Below are 24,104 nucleotides of genomic sequence, written 5' to 3'. Positions count from 1 at the left end.
TGAATGAATCTAATTCCAGCCCCCCTGAATAACCACCACTGTTAGTTAATGGATTCTCCAACTTGGCTCCAGTCTGTTGGATCAGTGTCTGTAAGGAAACTTCCTTTGGGTCTGGTGCAAGATCCAACCCATTGGCTTCTCAGTTCAACCAATGCATTTAGTCCATCTACATTTTCTGAGCTCAATCCCAGGTCTTCTACTATCTCTCCCAAGGATCTTGGGCAAGTCATTTCCCTCCTGAACTTTAGCTGCCCCCTCAAGACTGAGTGTGATTCTGGACCCAATAAAAATCATCATCTAAGGCAAAATGAAAATTGCAAAGAGAAGGATGCATCAGGAAATCTTCCAAGAGGGTAATTCATCTGGAGAATAAAGTGGTAATTCTCCACGTCCAGAGCTGTGGGCCGTGGGGACAGAGAAGGCTGCCTGATTACCTCTAGCTGCTGAGCTCCAAGTCTGGGAAACTTGTCAAACCCAGAGCAGTGTTTTGCAATCTCTTTCAACAGGATGCTTATATAGAGGCACTGTGTATCGATTCGTGGTCCTAAAGGTGTTTGCATCCTTTCCGGAGGGACATTGCCCCTGAATATTTAACAAGGCAGGTAATAGTCCTAATTGAGGGGGGTGGTGGAATTGAGTTGGGTGGTTTGGGGCAGCCACGGCCTGGATTATAAAACTGAAAAGAAAGATGGACAATTTTTATTGATTCCGGGCCAATTTTTTCTTATTTTATTTGCTGCTTTAAATCTGTGTACTTTGCTCCCAGTGGCTTCCTGTCCAGATAATAGAAAAACACTTTCTGTAAGTGGTTAACTTGATAGGTTTTCATGTGTACCTGGGCTGCCAAGAGCCGCTTAAAACTCTCATCCTGTAGGTTTACAATTCCTTATATATACAGGATTAATTTGTTCATCCATCCATCCATCCATTCATCCATCCATTCATTCAGTCAGTCAGCTTTGATTGAGTTCTTACTATGTGCATGAAAAAAATGTTTGCTCTTTGCAAAAAAAAAAAAAAGTAAAAATTTTTATGCTCTGAAGAACTCCCAGTCTAATAGAATGGATATGTAAGGCAGAATACATTGGTAATATATTGTGTGACGTATTAAGATGAGGGATGTGCAGAGCCCTCTAGAAAGAATGGACACAACTCAGCCTGGCTTGGCTTGGCTGTCAAATAAGTCATTTCAGCATATGTGTCTTTAGGTTGATCTCCACTCTTTTAATCTCAACACTCAGTAGTCAAATAGGCAAATCATTGAATATCTTGGGGATTCTGTTTCCTGAACTGAATTGGTTAGACTAGGCTTTAATAGGTTCCCCAGCATCCATACAAAACTATCTTTTAGGAGTCTAGCTTTTTCTTTGCCTGGGAGGTAGTGCTTCAGGGTGGCTAAGATACTGTCTTTGGAATCAGACAGCTTGGATACAAATTCTGAATCCACTCCAAACTCGTTCTATCCCTTAGGAAAACTACTTAAATTCTAGGAGCCTAAATTTCTTATGTGTAAAATGGTGTTTTATAACAGCAACGCCTTCATCAGGTACTTGGCAAATTGCATTTAATTAGTACCATCTACAACTGTGAAAATATTAGAAGCTCCATGAAAACCTATTGCATTTGTAAGAAAAGTCTCCGGTACACATTGGTACATACAAAATATGCTAGTCAAAATATGGAATTGGGTCTATAGTTTTCAACCACAGATGATTTTGTTCCAGAGGGAATATTCAGCAAAGTAAGGAGACAGTTTTGGTTTTCACAATTTGGTTAGTGGGATGTTAGTGACCTAGTGGGTAGAAGCCAGAAATGCTGATAAACACCCTACAATATACAGGGCAGTATCCACAGTAAAGAATCATTTGACCCAAAATGTTAATGAAGTAGAGGTTAAAAACCCTTGGATTAGCTAAAGGCATCAGCTTAGGACAACAGGGGACATTTTAGTATCAAGAGCTACTTTAATTGCTTCAGCGCATCGTTGATATTTATTCACTGATTCAATACTTACCTATTTAATAAAAATTGAGCACATTCTCCTGACTCTGCCCTGGGATCTCAGGAAACTGATCCTGTAGCAGGCAAAAGAGTGATCTGCAGGGCACCTGAAATTAGGAGGGAGACTGAGCATGATATCTTTGAATTATTTGAAGGGAAAAATGAAGACCTAGCCTGGAGTTAAAGGAGATTCTGTGAAGTTTTGGGAAAGTTGTAGGCAGACATGACAAAAGGACAGTTAGGATCAGAGATTCTTATGGTCATTGTGATATGGGAGAACTCCTGGGAAGCTTCTATGACTTGACTACAGCTCTTGTTTATTCAGACCCTATGTCAACTGCTCCCATACACCCTATATGAAGCCATAATGAAATCCCTCCCCAATTCTCTTAATGAGCTATGAACTCATGTTACTCTCTCTATCTGAAGTACCTTCTACCACTCTTGTCCCCCAAATAGGAGTGAAGCATTTTTATGATGTCACCTGTATCATTTTCTCTGACTCCTCAGCACAGAAAGTTTATAACTTCATCTCCCCTCCATTATACCCTGACTAGACATCCAGCATGTTTCTGTAGCCCTGTAATGTGCAATCTGGCCTGCCTGCTGTTCTCTACTGTGCTGTGAGCCAGGGATCTTGCCCTATACCATCTTTGTTTCTCAGGTGCCTCTCACAGTTCTGGCATGAACTGGAGGCTCTGTAAATATTGTTTGAATTAATTAAAGTTGTTGAAACCATTTCTCCTTCTAAACTCTTGTCTTTTGCAAGCTGGAAAGAAACTTGCTGGTATGGAAGACGAGATGACAAAGGAACGAACTAAAATAGATAGAGCTTTGCGCTGATGCACCCACCCGTCACATTGGAGATTATTTCCCTCGCCACATGGATGACCTCCAAGGCCCCTGTGGTGGTTGTTAGATTTGTTAGGTTCTCATTGGTTTAGCAAAATAGGAGCAAGCTACACTCACATAACAACCATTAATCCATTCATCTGTTTATTCATTCATTCTTCATAATACCTATGCAGGTACTGTGCCAGTGATGGGGAATATTTTGATATATGAAGCACACATGGCACTTGCCTTCAGAGTGCATGGTTTCCTGGGGAAGGCTGACACAATTACACGAGTAACTGGATTCTCTGAGAAGTACAATGAAGGCAAAGTACTGAGAGCTATAATGTGATGGCTTTGTGATATATCAGCTTGGCTAGGCTGTACTACATTCCCCAGAATTCCTCTTTTGTTGTGTATTTCCAGTTAGGTTGGGCTATAACAAATACTCTCTCAGGAGAATGAGAGCGTAGAAAGGGAGGCTGTAGCCATTTTGTAGCTTTTCCCAGCTATTCAATGAAATACTAATCTTATTGCTTCTGTGTAAGGATTTTATCAACGTAATCTAAAGTTCCGAATTAGTTGATGAGTTTTAGTTAATCAAAATAGAGATTATTGTGGGTGGGTGTGACTTCCTCAGGTGGAAGGCTTTTAAAAAGAGACTGGGGTCTTCTTGATAATCAGATACTCCACGCATCATGTGGGCTTATCTTCCTTTCCTAACTGTCTGCCTAGGCTTGCTTAGCCTGTCCCTACAGTGATGGAAACCAATTCTGTGTGTGTGTGTGTGTGTGTGTGTGTGTGTGTGTGTGTGTGTGCGCGCGCGCGCGCACGCGCATATATGCACAACTCCTATATATATGATTGTATACATGTATATGACATGTACCATACACATATGTATATATACGTACATGTATATGTCTATGTGCCTGCATACATGTGTGCATACATATTATATATATTCAATTCTGCTCCTCTGGTTGAAGCCTGCCTAATACAGATGAACATGCATTATAGTTCAACAGATCATAGGAGGCCTCCTGGAGGAAATGAGTTGAAATATGAAGGATGATCAGGAATAAGAATGAGGTAGAAGGAAACACTGTGTGTGGTCTGGGCCAGAGCGGGTGTGTCTGGGATGGAATGGGAGTAAGTGAGGCTGGAGATTTTGACAGAAGCAAACATTGAGAGTCCATAAAATTATAGTGGTTCCTATTTTGGTGGTTTGTTTTGATAAGATTGCACAAGGAATTAAGAGAGACAAGAATTTAGTTTCAGCATCTGTACAAGTGCCACAGAGAACTGGGCATGACTATTCAGAATACAACTGAGGTTCTAATAGTCTAATAAACATAACTTAGTTCCCCCATTTCTGCTACTTGTTACCTGCTACTTCTTCCTAGTATGTTATTTATCAGCATCTCCACCACTCAAGACTTCTGCTTTCTGTATTTCTTTAGGTATTTCTCTACGACTTCCTATTTTTACCATAAAGATCAACAGATGATATAATTCCTGGTCATTGATTTGTCAATCTCTGCTGGTTGTTATGAGAAAACAGCAATTTTGAGTTGCTGCCTTGGCATTTAAACGTGTGACAACCCTGCTCACACCCAGAGGGTGGCATTTAGATAGGACCTAAGCTTAGTATTCCTGCCCAAAGTTCCTGTTTGGTGATTCCCGGGGCACCTTTTAAAATAAGCACTTAGAGTTGAGACTGAAAAGTTAGTGATCTTTGCCCCAACCACCCTGTAAGTAATAGATACTTTCTACCCTGCTTTCAACTGCTGCTTGCTTGCTCTTGACCTGGGTGGAGGACTGCCCTTCCTCTGGCTCACTGTACCCCTCCACTCCCCATTTCTGGTACCTGTAAGTAATAACTCTTGTGACTTTACTTCCTGTACATGAGTGTATTGAAACTGCACCTTTTACCAAAGTGGCCCCAGGGTTTTCATTTCCCCAAAGTAGGAGCTTGTATGCTGAGGGAGCTCTCTGCCAACCCTACTGGGGTGGCTTGTGCCTGTTCATTCAGGAGATCATAATTTGCATATCCTTAATTTATCACACCAGCTATGCAGACACAGAACTGGGTTTAGGACTATTTTGGATAAAAGCCTTGTTTCAGCTACCTCCCTTGCAACTCACCGGAGTCATTCAAGTTGTCTTGTTGAAAGTGTTAGGGAGAAACAAAGTTAACCTGAAGACCATGTTGGAGCAGATTGGCCAGTGACATGACCGGGTCTCTCCTTGCTCAATGTGAGTTCATTGTCAGCATCTGGTCTCAGCCCCACTAAATCACAAATGCTTCATCAAGACTTGCCTCTATCCAGATTTTAAATGAGAACTTCTTTTTTTTTTTTTTTTTTTTTTCTGCGGTACTCGGGCCTCTCACTGTTGTGGTCTCTCCCGTTGTGGAGCACAGGCTCCGGACGCGCAGGCTCAGCGGCTATGGCTCACGGGCCCAGCCGCTCCGCGGCATGTGGGGTCTTCCCGGGCCGGGGCACGAACCCGTGTCCCCTGCATCGGCAGGCGGACGCGCAACCACTGCGCCACCAGGGAAGCCCTAAATGAGAACTTGTATGCAAAAAATACATATTCTTGGTGTGCTTATGTCAGCAACTATTCAGGGTTCATTTTTGTTGAAATAGTATTCAGCAGAAATAAAACCTTTAAAAAGAAATTGTGGCTGGATGGGATATTTATACGCCTTTATTCTGGTTTGAATATTAAAGATTAACTTAGAGAGTTACTCACTTTAGATAATTGTCAATAAGGAAATCTTGAGCTCTTTACTTTGAAACCAAAATATAAAGGCTTTTATTTAAAAAGTAGGTACTCTGGAAAGAAAGTGTTATAACTTTTGGTATTTGATTAGTTAATAATCAATACGTAATCAATATATAATCATGTGTTAACCAATAGAAACGTTTCGTTTCTAGATCATTAGAAACAGCTGAAAACCTTTTACTAAGATGTTTTCTTTATGACGTCATGTTCTACTTCTCTCTTCTTGGGAGGAGGGAAAAAGGGTTCAATTTTTTTTCTATGTATTTTTGTATAAGGACACCTAATCTTTAGAATTTTTCTGCAGAATATTCCAATTGTTATATTACTGAAATGTTCTCTCCAACCATTCCTTTCCCAATTGCTCCCAGTAAATATGAGTTTCCTATTTTATTTACTCTTCTGAAAATGGTGTCTCTCTTGATTGTTCACTGCTCTGGCTCTCTGGTCTCTTCCTTGATCCTGTGAAGGTGTGGAAGTTTTAAGTCCATTTTGGGAAAGAGTCATATCCTCATTGGAGTCCATGTTGAAACAGGGATTTAATTTTCCTTCCTATGTAACACTATTGAATATTTCCTTAGGCTATAGAAAACTGGAGTTTTATTTATTGTAGAGTTTGACTAGAGAGTATAGAAAGGGACCAGTGTGGGCTTTAGCGGTAAGAAATAGTTTGCATAGTTCAAGTTTCAGCATTTGAAAGGGTTAGTATGGAAGAGCTTGGTTAACCAACAATGAAGAAATTTCTCCTTCGTGTTTTGCCAATTGCAGAGCCAACAAAGGATCCTTTCGCCTGAAAACGTATGTTTCAGCCACAACCTTGCAGACCCAGAACAGCCACAGTGTGAATGAACAAAACTATTTTTTTCTGGAAATGGCAAAAATAATGGTGTTACCATATATGTCCCACATACATAAAAGCATGTTCAAATCATAATACTGTCTTAATTAATAGAAGAGAATTTCTGTAAGTAAAATGTGCAATATATGGTATTGACACTCTTCAGAGTTTTTAAGTAAATGTATCTCTCTGCTCTAAAGTATTGGCTTCAGGAATGATCAGCTTTCAGATTGTATGCTGTATTTCAGAATTTGTGTCTACCAAATCGATATTTACATCATTGTCTTAGCTGTAGTTTCTTGGTGACTAAATGACCTTTGGATCATGCACCCTCGTTTATACTTGTGCAGTATGAAGAGATGGAACCAAAGGGTAGTGAAGATTCTTCCAGCTCTGAAATTCATGGTAATCCTGAGCAACACTGGGGTTCTTTAAAAATGAAACAGAATATAAAAAATAGGTAAACAAAAAGCATTCTTACTGATCCCCAATAAAAAGCCCTATAGACATCATTATTAACAACTAAATTTTATTGAGAGTTTGATAACAACTGAACTAAACTTCTTACATCCATACATTCATTAAATTCTTGAACCAACTCTGATCCCTATTTGACAGCTGAGTCAACTGACATTCACTGATAATGCATGCTTGAGGTCACATGGCTAGAAGGTGTAAGTGTTTGAACTGGAACCTAAGACTTTTTTTTTTTTTTTCTAAGACTCTTTAACACTAAAGACTTTGCTCTTTACCAATAATATCTACAGTCCCCTTGCCTTTGATCTCTTGTTAAGCTAAGTGCCCTGTGGCTGTGTAACATCTGCAAAAATTTGAAACATGGTGGTCCTCCCTTAAAGAAATTAAAATTTTATAACAGTGTGAAATGTTGTATGTGGAGGCATCTAGAAGTCCTTCCATTTGTCCTACTGCCTGGCTTCTTTTCTGTGTTTATGACACTTTTTAGTCAGACCTTATAAATAGTGATACAGATCAATTTTAGAAAGGCAATGGCTTGGGCTGCTGAGCACAGAAATTCATCCTACCATGTTTTTACGGTTTGTTTGAAAGTCTCTGTGTCCCCCTGGAAATGGTGGATAAAGAAAAAATGTATACACTCAGATATGTGTAATTCCATTATGGGTTATCCAAGGGCCATTCAGAGACTTTCATTTTTTTCCTTTGCCTCACCTTGTCTGTATTTGATACTTGTAGGAGGTTAGGGTGGGGAGAAAGCTGACCTCATTTGCAAGATGGCTGAAACTCACCTTCATAATTATTACTGATGGAAGTAAAAGCAAATGTTAGTGAAGCTGTGAAAGCTGCTAGTCTGAATGTAACTGCTGATTCAGTGACCAACAGATGGTAGAAAAGAAAGGGGTATCAGTTATGTTCAAGATCATTAAAAGGTCCTTATTTAAAGTCTTTGAGGCTGGAATTAAAAACCAAACCAAACAGACAGATACCATATCATATCACTTATATGTGGAATCTAAAATATGACACAAATGAACCTATCTATGAAACAGAAACAAAATCAGGGACATAGAGAACAGACTGGTTGTTGCCAAAGGGCGGGGGCTGGGAGAGGGTAGGACTGGAGTTTGGGATTAGCAGATGTAAACTGGTATTTATAGAATGGATAAACAAGTTCCTACTGTATAGCACAGAGAATTATATTCAATATCCTGTGGTAAACCATAATGGAAAAGAATATGAAAAAGAATGTATATATACGTATAACTGAGTCACTTTGCTGTACAGCAGTAATTAATACAACATTGTAATCCAACTATACTTCAATAAAAAATAAATTAAAAAAACAAACAAACAAAATAGAACAAAAAAAACCCAAAACCAAAAACAAACAGTAAGACGTAGAACTACTGGCCCAGGTTCCAGCCAGAAGCCTCAGTCCCTTTAGCACTGCTAAGAATAACATAGAGATCTTAAGGTAGCCATTAAATGTCAAGTCATGGTTCCCAAAACTTTGTTCCATATGTTTCACACAGGTTTGATATTAAAAGCCCCCAGGGAAGTGTAAGCAAACAGTGACTATAATAGTATAAAATGGAAAACAAAATTATTCTTAGACTTGAAAAAGTGAAGTAACTTACTTACCATTTTTGCTGTGTGAACGTGGGGAAATCATTTGGTCTCTGTAAGACTTGTATTTCTCATTTGTAAAATGGGAATATGAAAGACCTGGGTTGAAAGGTAACTATGTGAATTTAGGGAAACAATGCAAGTAAATGAAATTCCTATTTTATTTTATTTATTTATTTTTTTTGTGGTACGCGGGCCTCTCACTGTTGTGGCCTCTCCCGTTGCGGAGCACAGGCTCCGGATGCGCAGGCTCAGTGGCCATGGCTCACGGGCCCAGCCGCTCCGCGGCATGTGGGATCCTCCCGGACCGGGGCACGAACCCGTGTCCCCTGCATCGGCAGGCGGACTCTCAACCACTGCGCCACCAGGGAAGCCCAACCATTTCCTTTATTTTCTGTACTCTGATGCTTTGACATCTGGGGCTTTGCTGGCTCTGGAAGGACTGTCTCTCCCAGGGCTAGTCAATTCCTAGAGATAGTTAACAACTGGCCCCACGAGCGCACTTTTCAAATGCAAACCAAGCAATCTAGAGTCCACCCACCAACCCTCTCCTTTATTGGACTCTCATACTTTGGGTCACTAGTCACCTGCTTTAATCCCTCCAGGTACCAGACAACTGGTCAGGCACCAGAGGAGGCACAACCCCTATGCTCCAGAGCCTGCTGAAATTATTCAAACTGGTCAGTTCTAAACTGGTCTGTCTTGACTCACCCATTCCTTCCTAAGGGATCACAGTGAAGGCTCTTGTCCACAGTTTCTCCCTCTCTGCTGCCTCCTGACCAAACTCAATGCTTCTCCATGGGCCCCCCTCCCTGACATGGCATGCCCCTCTCTGCGGATTTGTGAGTATAAAAACTCTGTGGTTTTTCTAGGTTTTGGTTGTTACTGTTATTATTTTTTTTATTAATTGATATTGGAGTATAGTTGATTTACAATATTGTGTTAGTTTCTGTTGTACCACAAAATGAATCACTTATACATATACATATATCCCCTCTTTTTTAGATTCCCTTCCCATCTAGGTCACCACAGAGTACTGAGTAGAGTTCCTTGTGCTATAGAGTAGGTTTTCATTAGTTATCTATTTTATATATAGTAGTGTATATATGTCAGTCTCAATCTCCAATTCATCCCACCCCCTCTCCCTGCCCTTGGTAACCATAGGTTTGTTTTCTACATCTGTGACTCTATTTCTAATTTGCAAATAATTTCTTCTGTACCATTTTTCTAGATTCCACATATAAGCAATATTATACAATGTTTGTCTTTCTCTTTCTGACTTACTTCACCCCGTATGACTATCTCTAGGTCTATCCATGTCGCTGCAAAAGGCATTATTTCGTTCCTTTTTATGGCTGAGTAATATTCCATCATATATATGTACCACATCTTCTTTATTCATTCCTCTGTCGATGGACATTTAGGTTGCTTACATGTCCTGGCTATTGTAAATAGTGCTGCAGTGAACAATGGGGTGCATGTATCTTTTCAAATTATGGTTTTCTCTAGGTATATGCCCAGGAATGGATTGCTGGATCATATGGTAGCTCTATTTTCAGTTTTTTAAGGAAGCTCTGTACTGAAAAACTCCTTTTGATGATATTCATCTCCCAGTCTGTTGACCTTAACATACCTAAATAATAATAAAACCTATATTAAAACACTGCTTAGTCCCCCTGCCTCTCAATATCCACCATCACAAAACCACCATAAGCCCAGTTTGAAACCACAAAGTGAATGTACAGTACTGGGCAGAAGCAAGGACCCACAGTAGGCCCAGCAAATGGCGGAGTTTTGTCTTCCTTGCCTTTTCCCTCCTAACTTTCCAGAATCACTGTGGCTAATAGTATCTATTTCTCTTTACCTTTCTTTTTAGTCATACATACTACTATTTCCAATGGATGTCTCATAGACAGGCCAAGATATCCTGCTATAAAATCATGTTCTTCTGGTCATTTTATTCTGTGACTTTATATGTGTCAATGTGAAACTTAAAAGAACCTGCTATAGAGGCACAGTTCTCATTTCTTGTAATGTTCTGCCAGCCAAAGTGGTCCCTATGGATGCCTCTTCTGAGAGGAGCTCATTTAATCCAAGACTGACAGTCCAATTCAGCAGTCTTGAGGGTCACGGCAATGAGATGCCAGCAGGACTTATGTAGCGAGCATTTAGCTCTGTCGATTTTTATTATCACCTGTTTCCCTCCCTTCCCTGGCACATACCATTTTAGAAGAATCATTCATTCACTTTTATAAGTCATGCTTCTGTGCCAGGCACTGTGCCCAGTACTAAAGACATAGATACAAATGAGTTAAAAATCATTGCAATCCAGATGAGTTGCTCCAATTTTTGTTCAAAATGAATAGCTGTGCACACAAACATCCTCCTATTTCAATTCCTAAATACTAAAACCTGCATTTGATACTATGTGGGATCATGTTAGACAATCTAGAAGATCATCCACTGTCTATTAAGGGGAGAAGGGAAAGGACATACAACCTATGATATGAGGTAGGAGGTAAGGACAATGAGAAAAATAAAAGCTAAGTATAGAGGATATTTGAAAGAAGAGAGTGTATATTTTTGGAAAGCAGGGAATATCAAGAGAAAAAAGGCTCTATGAAGAAAGTTGCATTACAAATGATGTGATTTCAAAGTCATGAGAGAAAAATGGAGAAGAGAAGTTGTTAGAAGAGTGAAGAGGACACAAATAAAAACATAATGTTATGGGTTGACCTGTGTCCCTCCTTCCCCTAATACAAATGTTGAATCCTTTAACACCTAGGACCTAAGAATGTGACCTTATTTGGAGATGGGGTCTTTACAAAAGTAATCAAGTTAAAGTGAGGCCACTTGTGTGGACGTTAGTCAAATATGACTTGTGTCCTTATAAAAAGGGGAAGTTTGAGCAAAGAGACAGTGCACAGAGGAAAGGCAATGTGAAGAGACACAAGGAGAAGATGGCCATCTACAAGCCATGTAGAGAAGACTGTAACACATGATTCCCTCACAGCCCTCAGAAGAAACCAACTCTGCTGACACCTTGATTATGGACTTCTAGCCTTCAGAACTGAGACAATACATTTCTGTAGTTTAAGCCACCCAGTCTGTGCTAGTTTTTAATGATAGCCCTAGCAAAGTAATACACACGGAGATTGGGAAGTATAGATTGAGAAGAGGCAAGAAGAGCGTGGAGCATGTGAAGAGGACAATATGAATAAGGCTGAAGAGACAGGTTGGGGCCGTATTAGGACAACTGGAGAGGAATAGTTTGCATTTAATTCAGTGGGCAGATGATATTTAAAGAACACTTTTGGTCAGGAAAGAAGCATGCTAGGAGGAGGTTCAAGAGTTAGAGCTATGACAATGCTTGAAATTACTACTCAGGGTTCTTGCTACAAGTGTAACGGGGTTATTGAGGATTCTACTTAGTTATTATCTTAGTCAGCTTGGGCTATCATATCAAAATACCGTGGACTTAGTTCTAGAGGCCAGAAGTCTAAGACCAAGGTACCCACATAGCTGGTTTCTATGAGAACTCTCTTTCTAGCTTGGAGATTGCTACCTTCTTCCTAGGTCCTCATATGCCAAGGAGAGAGAGAGTGCTCAGAGTCTCTTCTTATGAGGGCATTAATCCCATCATGAGGACTGCACCCTCCTGACCTCATTTAAACCCAATTATCCCCAAAAGTCTTATCTCCAAATCTACATTGCGAGTTAGGTCTGTGATCCTTTAATTTTTGGAGGACTCAAGTCAGCCCATAGCAGTTATGTACAATCATAAAAAGGCATTGTATATTTCTAGTCATTGATTTAACTGTGCTATATTAAATTATCCTTCCTATTATGATCTCCAGGATATATTATTTAAGAAAAAATACAAACTGGAAAAAGATGCACACAGACACTAACTTTCATTTTAGAAAAGCGTATTTTAAAGTCAGTTTATAACAGTTTATTTAAAACAATGGAGAAATGGAAGGATAAACTGTAAATTGAAAAAAAAGTTTACCCACATTTTTGATAAAGCATCTTGTCATTACAAGAAGCAAGGGATATTAGAATGTCTGAGATTACATGGGAGAGAGAGGAATAGGGTGGAGGACACTCTATGAGGAGTTAGGCTGCTTCTAAATAGCTTTGATCTTGAAGCTAGGTAATATTTTATATAGTTACATAATGAAGTGATATTTAATTACTCAATTCCTAATAATTTAAAATAAAACATTAGATAAATGCAACTGTATATACAGTGGTGGAACACCATACAGAAAGAAAAGATATATGTATATATATCTAGTATATACATGTACTACAGTGTATGGGTATGTATATATATATATATACTATACACTAGACAGGTAATCCCTATTCTAACTTGAACCACTTCTTTTTTTGCAAATTAGTATGTACAGGACTTGAGCATTCAAAACACTCAAAGAAACGTAAAGGCAGAAATTTTATTTGTTTTGTTCATTACTCTGTCCTCATTGCCTAGAATATTACCTGGAAATTAGTAGGTGCTCAATTACTGTCTGTTAAATGAATGACTGAATGAATTAATAAATGACTCATATTTAGTTAAGTACAATGTTGAGATTTGTCCCCAGTTTTCTGCTTTCCAACCTAGCTTAATTGCCACCTTACCACCACGTTAAATGCTGTTGATTGTCTGCCCTATATACCCTTGGCTCAACTGAGTTTACACATCAAAGATAGGTTCCAGCCTGCTCTCAGCTTCCCACCTCAAGCTTTCATTTTTTTTTTCTCTTTCCTGCGTGATAGTTTTCTTCTGTGGGAAAGAAGGCACAACCCAGAAGTGCATAGCCACAGGAATGCCCCAGGAGCAACCCTCAAATAACGGCAATGGGAGCCAGTGGGTAAATGATACAGACTTTCCACCTTCTGGTGAGGCAGTTCTAAGGTGTGTTTCCAGTGATGGCCCAGGGGAGAACTGAACCCAGTTTTCCACAACAGTTAGATGTTTAGGGAAGTTTTAGGGAAGCTTATTTAAACACACTCTTGCCTTATCCTTGCAACTTATGTGATCACAACTTTCTGTAGTGGAAAAATACAGCTGTTCCAAAATCTTATATACTTTTACAACTCACAAGCCTTTGTGAAGTACATACTATTATTCTTAACTTAGAGATGAGGAACTGAAGCTCAGTGAGGTTAACTAATTTATCCAGTATAATACCTACAGATAGTATTGGGGCCAGGATTTCCACCCAGCTCTGTCAAAACATAGATGCCACATGCTTTTAGCTAAAAAAGTGATCCTTTTCTGCATTTCTGGGCTAAGGTGGTTAAAACAACCTAAATTAAATTCTTGGTTCAATAGGTGATTTAAGAATCTCAATTTCATCCAGTTCATTAGCAGCATATTATTTTTCAGCATTCTGGTGCTTGCACTGAAGAAAAGATTTATGTCCTATAAATCACTGCTTCTTGTCTTTTCACCGTTCCTCTTAAGTTCTTAAAGGGCAAGATGATGGAAAATGAAAAAAAAAAAAAGAAATAGAGAAAGATAAAATCAAATCTTTTAACAGTTTCAAACCTCAAAGCTATTTTGAAGATAAATGGCATACTAAAGGGATAAAGTTAATCTTGAACCTAAGACAGGCCCCTGGATGGGTTTTCTGCTTGTTTTTTTTTTTTGTTTTTTTTTTTACTTATTTGATTCTGACCTGAGAGTATTTGCACTATCAGACACAGTTTCAAATCTATGATCATACTGGCATTAACCATGTGTGCCCAATTTTTGTTCTAGAGTAGTATTAAGAAAATATTAATGCAATAACCAGGGACCCCACTGTAGAAGAATCAGAAGTGATCAAAGAGGGAGAAGGTAAGAAGCAAACTGGAGGATAATTTTCTCCAGGGAAAGATGTGAGAATCCTGGTGTCTGTGTAAATGGAACTGGGATGCTTAGATCCATATTAATGTTTAGGTCCATTTTGTCAATCACATAAACACTCTTTGGGATTAGGAAGCAGGCGAGGCCTAGGGAAAGGCAGGTTTTATCAATCATTTCCATTTTAAACTGGAAGCATAGTTCTTCCACCTACTCCTTTTAATTGGAACCCCTTTCCCTTTACCCACAGTAGCTGTTGTAAAACTTACCCTCTCCAAGCCTTCTTTCCTCTCCTGAACTTCTTCATGCATGCTTGGCAAATAAATTAGGGGTGGTTGCCTCTCATTCAGAACAAAACGATGTTGAATCTTTTAAAATGAGCAATGAGGCAGAAATTTCACGTCCTTCAGGACCAAGGCAATAGTCAGAAGTCTTTCCTATGTTTCCTTTATGTGTACTAAATCTTCACTGGTTTCAATATTCTTCTTGTGAGATCAGCCTTTGTTTTAAATACCTGAGAAGACCTGGAAATCTCCCCACCTGATCAGGGGAACACAGATATTTTACTTCTTTAAAAGGATTTATTGTTTCAATCTCTCTAGAAGTCTCTTATGGAACAAAAATGATCATATAGGTGCTAACATCTCATCATAACTCCATTTCCACATTTGGGGTTTATCCATGGGTAGGGTGATTTTAGTAGCAATATTAAATAATAGTGAGTCAGTACAATTTTGTCAGAGTTATTTCTTACCGGAATGTTGTTGGTTTCTTTTAACATTCCTGCCATTGTTGATGTAATACTGTCATCCAGGTATTTAGTGTGTGGAATAATGGATAAGGAAATTATTATAATGGATATATTGGATATATATATATATAATGTATATATATTATATAATGGATATATATAAATTATTATAATGGATAAGGAAATCCCCTCTCTTTTGTACAACTCCTAAACTCCTTTGGAAATATCTGAAATATGAGAGAGGCACCCTCATAGAAGAATTATCACAAGAGACATTGGATAAGTCTTTGGAAAAGATATAAAATTACATATGGTCTGCATTTAATTGGAAGTAAAAGTTGTAGATTCCCCAAAGTGAATATTGAAGGTGTACAGCACCTTCAAAGTGATGAAAGGAGAGAGTATCTTCTTTGGTTGCTCCCCCTGGGTCCCAATTTTGTGTCTCATTTCCCTGAATTCTATGATTCAGAGCTATTCTATCACCACACATCTTTCATTGTGTGCTTGGCTTTTTTTCAAAGCCAAAGAGGTACTTTTTTCTCTGTCAAATTATAATTTTTATACAGTAAAGTATACAGATATTAAGCATGCAATTCAATGAGTTTTGACAAATACATTCATGTAACCAACATCCAGGTCAAGATCTAGAACATTTCCAGCACTCCAGAAAGTTCTTTTGTGACCCTTTCACTCAATTCTTGAAAGTCTTAACATTCCAGAAAATGAGAAAAGGAGGAAATTTGCCTTGGGATGCCTGTTAATATCATGTATTGTCAGATTAATTTTAAGATTTCACTGGGTTCTTTTTTCTTCCACTTTATTTCTTTAAAGAACTTTCTGTACAATAAATTTGATAACATCCACTTGGTACTTCTGGTAGGCATAATTAGAAGATATTCCCCAAGATTTTATGATCCTGCCATAACATGCCCTGCATAATCCACAGTACTGTGAATATGATGGATTTTTACTTCTGATATTAGGTTAAATTATATAACACTGTTGACCTTAATATATTATCTGGGTGGGTCTGACTTAATCCTTTAAAAACTTTTAAAAACAGAAGGTTTTCTCTGGCTGCTCACAGATGAGAAAGTTGGAGAGATTCGAAGCATGAAAGGAGTTGAATATAGGTGACATTCTCCATTGCAGAAATGTAAAAGGCGATATGGCAAGGACCAGAGAGCAGCCTAGAAGTTAAGGGTGGCACCTACCTGTCAGACAGCCTAGATACAGGGACTTCAGGCCAACTAGAAGATTCTGAATTCTGCAAACAACAAGAATGAACTTGGGAGTCGATTTTCCCCAAGAGACTTCAGATGAGAACTCAGTCTGACTCTGATTTCATCCCGGTAATACATTGAGCAGAGAACCCAGCCATGTTATGAGGAAATTCTGACTTACAGAACTGTGTGCTTATAAGCGGGTATTGTCTTAAGTCACCAGATCTGTGGTAATTTGTTATGCAGTTACAGAAAATTAATACCACATTATAGTTAATATACGGGTACATTATAGATATGTTATCTACAGAAACCAGATACTATTAACTGCTTATCTCTTTTTTAAAAAAGTTTTATTGAAATATAATTGATTTACAATGTTGTGTTAGTTTCAGGTGTATAGTAAAGTGATTCAGATATATATGTATATTATATATATATATAAAACCATTCATCTGTTGATGGACACACTTAGGTTGCTTCCATGTCTTTGCTATTGTAAATAGTGCTGCTATGAACATTGGGGTGTATGTACCTTTTTGAATTAGAGTCTTCTCTGGATATATGCGATATATCTCTTATGCCTAGACTTAAGTCAGAGTGAGAGCGTATTGCAAATTTGCATGGCCAAAAGAGTGACTATAGATAGCAATGGGTAAAGAATTGGGGACATTTTTGCAATCTACTGAAATATAGAAGGCGTGGTTTTAAGAACTTTATGTATATTTGCCTTATCTCAGAACCTTGCATACTTCCTGGCTCAAAATAGGAAATATTTATTGAATCATTTTGATTTTATTAATATAATTACATATGTTTTGGGGGCTCCGTCATGACTTTTATTTTCTAAAAAGTTGTTAAAGTCTTGAATAATCAAGAGATGATTGTACCTCTGTTTCTCTGAACACTCATCTTATGTTTATCATACGCTTGCTTTTCTGATTGCTGGAACAACAGCTATTCTGCTGTGTTTGTTGCCGAAAGAACTTCACTCCTTATATGAAAAATGAAAAGCAATCTCAGAGATACCAGAAGAAAGAGGAAAAAGCATTTATGTCACTAACTAATCTGGAACCCTATAACTTGCTTGATTTTAAAGTGGGTTTCAAAATGAGACATTTTCTAGGACTAAAATTTTCTCAAGGACCTCTCAAGTAAGATTACATTTTGATATGCATGATCTCATTTGATGAAATATGAAGAGTTGAAATTATGACCTACATTTTAAGGATGAAGAAACCAGTTCACCAAGAGGTAAAGCTGTTTGTTCAAGTTAGAGACCAGGGTAGAACTCAAATGGAGCCCTGGGCTTTTCCTAGGGCACAGGGTTGCCATAGCTTATCAAAGCTATTTCTCACTTCCCATTGAGGCTAGACGACTTCTCTATTAACGCTCAATTCAAGACAAGGGCACAACATTTGAAAACTTCAAACTGAGCTCCAGAACACTCTTGCTGCCTCCAGGGGACAGAAATATCCATCTGTGAAGGATTAAATATGGGAGAGGTGTCAATATTAGCTTCCAATATTGAATTTAACATTCCTTAAAAATATATTTTAAGTTTATGGTTTAGGCAAGGGAAAAGGTATTTGAAGCTACTCTGTAAACTCCTGATATTATTTCTATTCTGATTTTGAATTGTGTTTTCTTTAGCCAGCTTTAAGAATGTATTGAACTAAAGTGAAGTAATTGAATTTTTATAAAGCCCTTTTATTCACTTATTCAACAAAAATTTATCATGCACCAACTAATGGCTGGATAAAGTGTTTGATAAAAAAATAGAAAAAGAAATAAAATGAGTCCCTTTGCTTAATAAACATGTGTGAAAATACTATTAATAATGGCTGTTATTTATTTAATATTTACTACATGCTCTTTTCAGTTTTAATTGTTCATGTGTATTAACTCACTTAATCTTCACAGTTCTATGAGATAGGTATTATAATTATACACATTTTATACACAAAAATGTAGGGCACAGAGAGGTTAAGTGACTTTCCAAAATTCACTCAGTCAGTAAGCTGGAGAGTCGGGATTAAAACCAAGGCAGTCTGGTTCCTGACCCTGTGTTTAACTGCTACAAAATATTGCTTAGTACACTGCAAAAGTTTGAACACATTATCCCATATGAGTGACATTTGACTACAGCTAATTAGGGAGGCCTCAGTTACTAATGTAACAGAGACATTCTCAACCTTCGTTTGTATCTTCTCTTTAATGACACAAAACAGATGTTTGCCAGTTACCAAATTGTGTGTTCTCGCTTATTCTCCCCTTGTACTTCTCACTCCCTTTTTCAAGGTCTTCTCTTCATTACTTTAATAAAAGAAGCATTCTCTTCTTAATTTCACAGTATGGTTACATGCTTGGGATAGAGATTCCCAACCCCTCTATCCTGAGTTCTGATTATTGCCAAAGGGGATTGCTGTATTTATGGTGTATGTTTTGGCCAAGGTACTAAGATGGCAAATGGTGACTTTCAAGAGCTACTATGCCCTGTGCTTCTTAGGATTTTCCACAGTTCACAGAAAGCTGGTGATGGAATTGCTCAGTGGAAGCAACTCTTAATTATTGGAGGATTTGCATTAATGATATGACTGTCCAGCTGTCAAGAAAAAGTACACTCTTCAGTGTTCCATTTCAGTGCCTTTGGATCAGCTCTAGAACTAAGCTCGTCACTCCCAGAGTGCCACATTACACATGCACCATCATTCCCACTACTAACACAGTTGCTTGGCAACAGCAGTACTTGTTCCACTTGCGAGATGGGAAGGAGACAAATGGATAACCAGGAAAACCCCCCAGCCTTGTAATTTCTCATACCATTGTGGAAAAGCATAAAGAGTGTGCTCAGCCTTAATACTATCTCAAAATTGCAGCCTGAAGATATTTTTGTTACAAGAAAGGAAATATTAGTATCCACCACACTTAAAATAAGGGGCCCTTTTAGATCTTACAGCCTCAATGGTTCAATAGTACTCTTTATTTATAAACCTGATTGTGTTGTTCACTATTAGAGAGATACTAGCAGTAAATGATCTGATAGTTAAGGTGCAGGCAAACTGATGTAGAGAAATCAATCAGTCATGCAAATTTTATTGAGGACTTATTAGGAACACTAATATCTATCATTTAATGAGTACTTTCTGTGTGTGCAGCTCCATGCTAAATGCTCTATATATCACCTCGTTTAATGCTTACAACACTCTTGTGAGATAGGATCTATTATTCTTCCTATAGAGATAATTAAATTACTTCTCAAACAGGTTAAAAAAAATTGTTCAGTGTCACGCAGAGTGTCAGATTTGAACCTAGGGCTGTCTGACTCCAAATTCTCTTAACTTCTAAGATCATTTGTCTACACTACTTGCTACTCTCCAATCCCTGTGCCAGTCTCTGAGATATTTTACAGTAGTTTACATTCTTATCATGCACTTACTATATAGCAGCATACAACTGACAGATTGGAGAGGTCTGTTTTAATAATTAAAATTCTGTGCCTCTCCTTTAACTCCTTTATACTTTCTTTGATGGTTTGGAAGTCAGGGAGTTCTAGGATCAAATATTGACTCTAAAACTTATAAGTTCATATAAACATTGATGAAGTTGTATTTTCCATAATTTTCTGCTCATAATGATTTTATCAGTCAAGAACATTGAAGAAACTGTGATTTTTTTCATTTGCATGATAACAAGTGAATTTGCGACACATAGATGCTAGTGGGAGACAAAGGACTTCTGGATCAAAGGTAAAGGCTTTTATTATTCCTGGCATAGTAGGCAATGTGAGATTCATGTTCACATTGGCTTTCCTTGTCTCCAAAGTCCATGGGGTGATACCGAGAGGCCCACATGGATGCTATGCGCTCAATGAGCTTGTATCACAGCTGAGGAACTCCAAGCCTAGAAAACCCCAGTTTTTTAAAGGAGACTGCTAGAAAATATATCCAATATTTGCCCCATTGGGAGACATTATCTTTAACATACTGGCCAGGAAACAAATCTCTCTGTTCTGGAGGAAGACAATACCGTTATCTTCTGAGGTTGCTGCTATACAAACTTCCTTCAAAAGCTAATTCAGAAGAATGGATGACACAAGACATGGGGAAATGTAAGAGCTTCATAGAGAATTGTCTCCCAACGTAGTATCAGATAATCAAAAAATGTTATGAGAAGGAGACCTTCAAGATGGCAAAGGAGTAAGACATGGAGATCACCTTCCTCTCCACAAATACATCAGAAATACATCTACATGTGGAGCAAATCCTACAGAACACCTACTGAACGCTGGAAGAAGACCTCAGACTTCCCAAAAGGCAAGAAACTCCCCCACAAACCTGGATAGGGCAAAAGAAAAAAGAAAAAAGAGACACAAAAGATTAGGGATGGGACCTGCACCTCGGGGAGGGAGCTGTGAAGGAAGAAAAGTTTCCACACACTAGGAAGATCCTTCACTGGCAGAGACAGGGGGTGGCAGGGTGGGGGGGAAGCTTCGGAGCCACAGAGGAGAGGGCAGCAACAGGGGTGCAGAGGGCAAAGCAGAGAGATTCCTGCACAGAGGATTGGTGCTGACCAGCACTCACCAGCCTGAGAGGCTTGTCTGCTCACCTGCGGGGATGGGTGGAGGCTGGTAACTGAGGCTTGGGCTTCGGAGGTCAGATCCCAGGGAGAGGACTGGGGTTGGCTATGTGAACACAGCCTGAAGGGGGCTAGTGTGCCACAGCTAGCTGGGAGGGAGTCTGGGAAAAAGTCTGGACCTGCTAAAGAGGCAAGAGACCATTGTTTTGGGGTGCGCCAGGAGAGGGGATTCAGAGCACCGCCTAAACGAACTCCAGAGATGGGCGTGAGCCGTGGCTATCAGCACGGACCCCAGAGATGGGCATGAGATGCTAAGGCTGCTGCTGCAGCCAGCAAGAATCCTGTGTACAAGCACAGGTCACTATCCACACCTCCCCTCCCAGGAGCCTGTGCAGCCCACCACTGCCAGGGTCCCGTGATCCAGGGACAACTTCCCTGGGAAAACACACTCACTACCCACACCTCCCCTCCCAGGAGCCTGTGCAGCCCACCACTGCCAGGGTCCCGTGATCCAGGGACAACTTCCCTGGGAAAACACACAGTGCACCTAATGCTGTTGCAACATCACGCTGGCCTCTGCTGACACAGGCTCACCCTGCATTCCATACACCTCCCTCCCCCTGGCCTGAGTGAGCCAGAGCCTCCTAATCAGCTGCTCCTTTAACCCCATCCTGTCTGGGGTGGAACAGATGCCCTCAGGTGACCTACATGCAGAGGTAGGGCCAATCCAAAGCTGAACACCAGGAGCTGTGCAAACAAAGAAGAAAAAGGGAAATTTCTCCCAGAAGCCTCAGGAACAGGGATTAAATCTCCACAATCAACTTGATATAAACTGCATCTGTGGAATACCTGAATAGAAAACGAATCATCCCAAAATTGAGTCATTGGACTTTGGGAGCAACTGTAGACTTGAGGTTTGCCTTCTGTACCTAATTGGTTTCTGTTTTTATGTTTATCTTAGTTTAGTATTTAGAGTATATTATCATTGGTAGATTTGTTTACTAATTTTGTTGCAATGTTCCTTTATATATATATATATATATATATATTTCCTTTTTCTCTTTTTGTGAGTGTGTAGGTGTATGCTTCTTTGTGTGATGTTGTCTGTATAGCTTTGCTTTTACCATTTGTCCTAGGGTTCAGTCTGCCTGTTATTTTTTGTTTGTTTGTTTTTGTTTTTACTATTGTTTTTAGAGCTTGTTATCATTGGCGGATTTGTTTTTTGATTTGATTGCTCTCTTCTTTCTTTCTTACTTTTTTCTTTTTTTAAAATTACATTTTTTTTTTTTGCAGTACATAAGCCTCTCACTGTTGTGGCCTCTCCCGTTGCAGAGCACAGGCTCTGGATGCGCAGGCTCAGCGGCCATGGCTCACCGGCCTAGCCGCTCCGCGGCATATGGGATCTTCCCAGACCGGGGCACGAACCCGCAACCCTGCATCGGCAGGCAGATTCAACCACTGTGCCACCAGGGAAGCCCTAAAATTACTTTTTAATTTTTTTTATTTTAATAACTTTTATTATTTTCATTTTATTTATTTTTCCTTTCTTTCTGTTTTCTCCCTTTTCTTCTGAGCTGATTACTTTTTAATTTTTTTTTATTTTTAATAATTTTTTTTATTTTAATAACTTTTATTATTTTCATTTTATTTATTTTTCCTTTCTTTCTGTTTTCTCCCTTTTCTTCTGAGCTGTGTGGCTGACAAGGTCTTGGTACTCTGGCCAGGTGTCATGCCTATGCCTATGAAGTGGGAGAGCTGAGTTCAGGACATTGGTCCAACAGAGACCTCCTAGCTCCATGTAATATCAAAAGACAAAAGCTCTCCCATAGATCTCCATCTCAAAGCTAAGACCCACCTCCACTCAACAACCAGCAAGATACAGTGCTGGACACCCTATGACAAACAAATAGCAAGACAGGAATAAAACCACACACATTAGCAGAGAGGCTGCCTAAAATCATAATAAGGTCACAGACACCCAAAACACACCACTGGACACAGTCCAGCCCACCAGAAAGAAGATCCAGCCTCATCCACCAGAACACAGGCACTAGTCCCCTCCACCAGGAAACCTACATAACCTACTGAATCAACCTTACCCACTAGGGGCAGACACCCAAAACAGTGGGAACTACAAACATGTAGCCTGCAAAAAGGAGACCCAAAACACAGTAAGTTAAGCAAAATGAGAAGACTGAGAAACATACAGCATATGAAGGAGCAAGGTTAAAATCTCAGCAGACCAAACAAATGAAGAGGAAATAGACAGTCTACCTATAAAAGAAATCAGAGTAATGATAGTAAAGATGATGCAAAAATTTGGAAATAGAATAGAGAAATTACAAGAAACGTTTAACAAGGACCTAGAAGAATGAAAGACCAAAACAAACAATGATGAACAACACAATAAATGAAATTTAAAATTCTCTAGAAAGAATCAAAATTCTGCAAGGAATCAATTGCAGAATAACAGAGGCAGAAGAATGAATAAGTAACCGGGAAGATAAAATAGTGGAAACAGCTACTGAATAATAAAGAATAAGGCAGAATAAAGAAAAAAAGAATGAAAAGAATTGAGGACAGTCCCAGAGACCTCTGGGACAATCTTAAACACAACAACATTTGAACTACATGGGTCCCAGAAGAAGAGAAAAAGAAAGGGACTGAAAAAATATTTGAAGAGATTATAGTGGAAAATTCTCTAATATGGGAAAGGAAATAATGAGTCAATTCCAGGAAGCACAGAGAGTCCTATACAGGCAAAATCCAAGTAGAAACATGCCAAGAGACATATTAATCAAATTATCAAAAATTAAATACAAAGAAAAAATATTAAAAGCAGAAAGGGAAAACCAATAAATAATATACAAGAGAATCCCCATAAGGTTAACAGCTGATCTTTCAGCAGAAATTCTGCAAAACAACAAACAATATACAAGGGAATCCCCATAAGGTTAACAGCTGATCATTCAGCAGAAAATCTCCCAGAAGGGAGTGTGCAAGACATATTTAAAGGGATGAAAGGGAAAATCCTACAACCAAGATTACTCTACCCAGCAAGGATCTGATTCAGATTCAACGGAGAAATTAAAAACTTTACAGACAAGCAAAAGCAAAGAGAATTCAGCACCA

The sequence above is a fragment of the Physeter macrocephalus genome, chromosome 7 (assembly GCF_002837175.3).
Source record: "Physeter macrocephalus isolate SW-GA chromosome 7, ASM283717v5, whole genome shotgun sequence".
Lineage (NCBI taxonomy): Eukaryota > Metazoa > Chordata > Mammalia > Artiodactyla > Physeteridae > Physeter > Physeter macrocephalus.
This window is presented reverse-complemented; position numbering follows the sequence as displayed.